Source organism: Notechis scutatus, chromosome 1 (assembly GCF_049901735.1).
Source record: "Notechis scutatus isolate UNSWTSFEM ecotype Mainland chromosome 1, rNotScu1.2, whole genome shotgun sequence".
NCBI lineage: Eukaryota > Metazoa > Chordata > Lepidosauria > Squamata > Elapidae > Notechis > Notechis scutatus.
Genome location: NC_142009.1, coordinates 89,682,944 through 89,689,915, shown reverse-complemented (window position 1 = coordinate 89,689,915; position 6,972 = coordinate 89,682,944).

The following is a 6,972-nucleotide window of genomic DNA, read 5'->3' as shown; positions in this document are numbered from 1 at the left end:
ATTTTCTTTATATGCTGTTGACATTGTCATTTTATAATTTTGAGACCACAATTTTTGCCATTTCTCTAAATCAATCCCATATCCAAAATTCTTCCCCCAAGCAATCATAGTTTCTTTAACTTGTTCTTCTTCTAGTTTAATTTCTAATAAATATCCATACAATTTTTTAATCACCTTTTCATCAGTACCTGTCAAAATCTTATCTAAATCAGTCAATTTATCAAAGAAACCTTCTGTTTTAGAATCTTTATCATACCTTGAATGTATTTGCGCATATGAAAACCAATTCATCTTCATACCTTGTTCCTCTAGTTTTTGCATAGATTTAAGTTCACCCTTTTCATTCAGTATTTCACCATTTCTAACTGTTTGTTCCTTTTTGTATATTATAGGATACAAAAATGCTTCAATAGTCGATAACCAGACTGGAATTTTCAAATAACATTGTCTTTTAATCTTCTCCCAGTTTAACCACAGAGACTCCCGTGCAATTGAAGATCCTTCTATGCCCATAGAGAGAATAATGGGTTATAGATATGTAGATTATTTAAGAACTCATGTTGAACACATGCAGAAAACAGTGTGATCTGATCCCACTTCTCCTTTTCAGTATCCTCCATAATGCAAAGAGGTTTCCTTCCTGGCATTCATGGAGCTGTCCAGCCTGATTCCATCCAAGCAGCTATTGACTTCATTCATTCATTCGTTCATTCATATTTTACATTTCTGAATTGCCCATCTCCCTCAAAGAGGGACTGTGGACAGTGTGCGGTAAAACATCACCAATAAAACAGTATATAAAAATTAAAATGTTAAAGTTAAAAATTTTAAATTATTTTTTTAACTATATTATTTTTTAAGAAAGTAAGAATAATTAAACCCTCTTAACAATTGACCAAGATCAAGACAAAAAGAAGGTTAGTACCATTGGTGATCATCAGCATTCAGAGTTCATTTATTTCCTGAAATTGAAATCCAGATTTTTGAAAGTCTACCCTTTCTACCCTCTTTTGCATACAGATTCTATAGTATGCCACATGAAATCTTTGCTGTCATTTTAAATCATAGTACTGTATATATTATTTAGTTTTATTGTGCAACAATCCCATTATCATGGGTTCTGGTTTGGCAACACAGGCACAGAAGACTGCTAAAGTTTCCATGAGTTAAATTCACAAAATTCACAGAAATTCACAAATCTGTAGAATTACAATTATGCACTTTTAGTCATATACTTCTGTTCCTAATCAACACAATGCAGAATTATTTAAAAGCACCTTTAGTGCAATTCGTGGGGTGTGAAATATGATTGTGATTTGGCCTCAGCTCTACTATGTATTGGGTATTTATTCTGGTTGGCTATTTTGTTTTGTTCTTTGTTTTACCTCGTGTTAGTTACCAAGGCTCCCAATTGTGAGTTGGGCAGCCATATAAATTGCTTACATAAGTAAACAACCAAACAATATCACAACTAATACAGCTATAATAAATCAAATTTTGCAGCTCCAAAAATTCCTGCTGGATTTGCAATCTTCAGAATACACAGCACATCTTTCAATAGCTGAGTCTACAAGGTAAAAAAATGAGTCAAAAATATATCCCAACTATAAACCCTTATTGTTTTTAAGGATGGCTGCAGTCTGCTGCCTCTTTGTGAACGGAGATATTAGCAATTTCAACCATTCCCCTAATCAATTTCTTTTTTATTGACAGTTTGCAAAAGTCAGGAAAACAAAACTTAAATTATTATGACATGCACTCTCCATTCTCCCCAGAATTCTATATACAGCATGTCTATAACATCCCAGCAAATAAGAATCTAAAATATAACATCAGTTGTCTGATAGCAAGCTAAAGCTTATGGCAGGAAGTCTTTTGCAAACCTTGTGATCAAAGTACTATAGTAAAATACCTGCTTGGCAACCATTCCAGGAAAACTATTTCCTAAGAAATTCTATCAACTGTATACAAGTAGGATTTACCATGAAAAGGATGCAGGAAGTCTTTTAGTATGTGTATAATCTCAAATCATCTGGGTGAAACAAAACAGGCTATTTTATGTATGTTATTTTGAGGAAAAATTGATAAACGAGATATTTAAAATGATTAACACCAGCAAGCAAGTTAAAACCCAAAAATGTAATCTAATTACTCTGCTAATCTGTATGAACTCTTCATTGGATTTCACCTCTGCCACCAAAGGAGCAACAAATAGATGCATAAGAAGTTTTGCCTTTAAGTAAAGCACCGTAAAATCCATTTGAAAATGGATTATGCTAAATGAAAGTCATTCTATCAGATCTATAAAGCCAATGTATCAAATGTAGCAGAAACGGATTAGCTATGCTACGTATAAGATTTATTCAGTTGTTAAGTAAGAGATTTCATGTCTGGTTTAAAAAAAGAATACTGTGATTGAATGATTTTTCAAGGGCCAGTGAATTACAGCTTTTAATGACATAGGTTTGCAATAAATCATTGTTTGTTAGATCCATAGCCATAGCTGAACAAGTCATAATGGTTAAGATTCACAAATCATGCTGAGCCACATTTATAAATCCTAAAATTCTAAGCAAAAAGTGAGGCACTTTATTAATTAATCTGAGGATGCAATGACTGTGATTTTATTCAGTGTCACAAAACCTTCCCAGACTCTCTAGGGAAAATTCACTCTGCAATAACACACTACATTACAAAGTTGCTGCAAGGAAGCAAATCAGTTTACCTTTTCCCAGAAATGGGAAAATCCACTTTAACGATTAGTTTAAATTTATACAAACATCATACCTAAGGTCACATCCATACCGTATGTCATCATCATATCAATTAGATATACACACATTTAGAGAAAATAAACACAAAAAGTTTCTTCTTCCCTGCACTTCCCCTCATATAGGTAAAAATCTTCCTGTACAAAGCCCTTAAATGAATTCTATCAGAAGATAAGGATTCCCTTCACATGTTATTTCATCCAGATCTGGCAAACAATAAAGAAGTTTGGAGAAAAAAAAAATTTTTTTTTTAAATCAGATTTTAAAATCTATTCATTGATTCTTTGCCAAATTATGCCAACTGAGATATTCATATTGAATTATGGGCTTGGGAGTTCATTGCCACTGTGGCAAGCATGGATCTGACCAAGGTTATCACTCACTCAGCTCACAGCAGTGGTCACACTTTAGATCTGGTTTTTTATTTGGGTCAGTAGTGAAATGATCTGGAATTGTGGGGGGAGATATTTTCATCAATTCTTGCCATGGTCAGATCACTCTCTGTTAACCTTGTAATAACCATTTGTCTGAAGTGGTGTAGGGTTTCCTGCCTAGGCAGGGGGTTGGACTAGAAGACCTCCAAGGCCCCTTCAAACTCTGTTATTCTATTCTATTCTAATGCTCTGCAGCTATACTATACAGCAGCCCTGCTGCAGAAAGAAGGACCTATGCAGACAACTTGGGCCAGGCACCAAATGGGTCCTCAAAGGTTTCAAAAACAAATTGGGATTGTTCCTGAAACTTTATTAAATGGTTTGGCTGAGACTTAGTTGCTGCTTGGAATGACAATGGCCTTAGATAGAAGTGAAGAAATACTGGAATACAATCAGACAATGGCTAGAGGAAATTATAAATCAGAAAATTGAATTTAATCCACAATTTTTATTAGGTATAATAACACAAAAATGTAGTAATTATATTACATATACTAACAACTGCAAGGATTTCGTATGCACAGCTTTAGAAGGAGAAAAGAATACCATCAGAAGGCATAGTTATAAAGAAAATAATAGATTGTATAGAGATGGACAGGCTAATGTTGAAATTAAAAGACAAAGAAGATTCAATATATTATAGAGCCTGGGATGTCTGGTATGAGTGGTTTAGAAATAAAACGAAAATAAAATGGCAGTTAGGAAAAGAATGAGGAAGTATGTAAATATGTATATATGTTATAGAAAAGATTGAAGTGTAAGATGAAATATATTGATTTGTAACAAGAGTAAGATGTAATGGTAATGGAATAAGTAATCATATATTGAAAAATGTAAGGAAATGTACAAGATGTCTTGATGTTGATAACAATGCATATAGTTTTATTTTATGTTTTTAAACTTTGGAAAATTAATAAAAAAAAAATTAAAAAAAGAATTGTGACTGTGTGGATTGTCCAGATCCAGGGCCCCCTCTGGATATTGAAATAAAGAGATGTCTAAAAAATTGCTGAAGCAAGACAGAGAATGAATCCAACCATGCACAAGTAAGAAGTGTTCTTAATGTTTACCTCATGGTGACAAGAGACACAAATTTAAACTATTTTCCTTCTCTTGCCGCAAATATAAAAAGCCAACCAGCAGCCCTGTTAAGGTGAATTGGTCTCTTCTGCCTAAGGAAGAACTGGAAAAGCAGTTGTATGGCCACTGTGAGGATTATTTTATCTGTTATCTACTGTTGCTTGAAATTGATCTCTAGCTGTGCAAGTACTACAAAGTTAATGGAGTCTATTCTTGCTTGGGTATTAAGAGAGAGTTTGAATTCGTAAGTGCTGATGAAGTGGACCAAGTGGACCCTTTGTTTTAAATCTGTTGTTCTCAGCTGGTTGAACCTTCCAAGAATGTCACAAGTGGTTCGATGTGCATGACATTAGATTCTTATTTGACTCTGTAAATTATTTTATTCTTCCTTACCGGAGTATGTCTTTAAACCATGCTTTAATTCTGTTGCATTATTCAATTCAATTCTTTCTTTCTGAAAGCTCAGCTCAACACCATTCTTACTCTCTGGCTACCCTTCCTTATATGGACCAAAAAGAGATTCTTGTTTTCTCTACAAAGCTAAAACTTGCAATAGCACTAGCTATTCTTTATGGTAACATTAGAAATAATAACAAGGAAATTGCAAACGCCAGCCTTTTATTATCTTCTCTAAAGATATAATCCAAAGAACCTGGAATAGCTCAAAGAGGTAAGAATCATTTGGACAGAAAATAGCTTTATTTCAATATCACTCTGCTAGCTTGACAATTTTGCTAATTCATTCATTAATAACAACCCTGAACTTAGCTTACTCCCCAGGACTCATAAAATTCATTAGGGAGCAATAGTCTTAAAGAGAAAGAAAGCATGAGGAAAATAACATTTTCAATGTGACTTTAACTAGGAATCTGGCTCTATTTTATTAATACTTCATTGATGCAGGGAAAAATATATTTTCCCATTGTAACATAAACTGCAATTGACTCCTTTGCATTGTCAGCTACTTGTGAAATTGCCTTGGTGGCAGGGGTGGGTTTCTACCAGTTCTGTCCCCCTCTGTAGAACTGGTAGCTCTGAAGAGCAGCAGACATAGAACCGGTTCTATGTCTGCTGCTCTTTTGGGCCACCCACCTGCCCAGGCTCTTACCTTTATTTCCTGCTTTTTCAACCGCAGCTGCTTTGAGCGACACAGCGTGACACAATTCTTCTATACAAGAATAGAAGTCTTAATTTCAGATTGCTGCTTTCCTTCACAGGCTAAATGAAGGTGCAAAAAAAAAAAAAAAAATCCCCAGCACTTCAGAAATCCTTGTGGCATTTGAATAGAATCGTGTCGATGTGTTTGTCTGCCAATATTATATAATTCACAAGATGCTTGAAATTGTTGAGACATTGAAAAAGGTGGGTTGAACTGGACAATGGATTTAGTAGTACTATCCCATCTGCTTGCCCTAGTGACTCATTTAGCATCTGATGATTCTGTTTGCATAATTATAGAATGAAGAGGAGGCTGCAATATATCACCCAAATAAAAACATGCAATAATGTGTAAAGAGTGTAATTATTTGGCTTCCTAATTAAATCTGGCAGGACTTTCCTCCCAGTTATGACTTTGGTTAAATGATTCCATCAAACCATAACATTCAATGACTCATTAAGAGACTCAGATTCAATAAGCAAAACTATATGTAGATGTTAGTTGAATCCTGATTCTTCTTAAAATACCCTATAACTCATGTTTAATCACCTCCCATTGACAGTTTTCTCTCATTCTCTAATTCAGGGGTCCCCAAACCCACTCATCCCCCCCCTCCAGTCTGTGGACTGTCACTGGGCTGCAGCATGCTTGAAACTGTGCCTTGCAAACAAGCAAAGCCCTATCTGTGGGAGGTAGGCAGCACGCAAAACTACGCCCCTTCCAATGGGAAAAACTCTCTCCACAGAACTGGTCCCTCATGCCCAAAAGCTTGGGGACTCCTTCTCTAATATCAAACATACCAACTTTGCACTTTGGGGGATAATTTTTTCCACTTAGTTCTGTGGAAAATAAAGTAAAAAGGACATATTAACTACTCAAATGTTGTGGGTTTTTTGTTATACAGTATTTTTGATTCAGTAAAGAATACTTTGGACACTGGGCTACTTCTCAGATAGAGTCAATGAGAAGATCATATTATTGAGAAAGTGCATATTAAAAAATTAAACAGATAAGACCTACTTTTATTTAAAAAAAACCTCTAATCTGCATCTGTATATGTTTGCAGGATTTTCTTTTCTGTAGCTGTTTTTAATAGAAAAAGGCCAAGAATTTACACTGAAATTTTGAAGAGGGTACTGTGCTTAGCACTGAATTTATCCATCTGTATGTGTGTGGTGTAGGTATGGTTAGTATTTATATAGCTGTCACTAATCACAATACATCTTTCCTCACTAATTTCCAAGCAATCTCTTTTCTTCTTGTAAAAAGCAAATAATTCAGATCTTCAAGACAAATAAATAAATAAAAATCCTGCTACATTTGCCACTAGTATTTTAAACTTTTTGAGCAAATGCTATAGACGAACTGATCAATATCAACCTTGATATTGTTCTCCCTACTAAGTATGGTGGTTTGACATTGAAATGAGACACAGGGAACTGTCTCTGAGAAAAATGCCAACCCTGAGAGAACTCAGGTAGCAGTATTTATTGAGAAAACACACAAGCAAAATATACAGTATGCATAT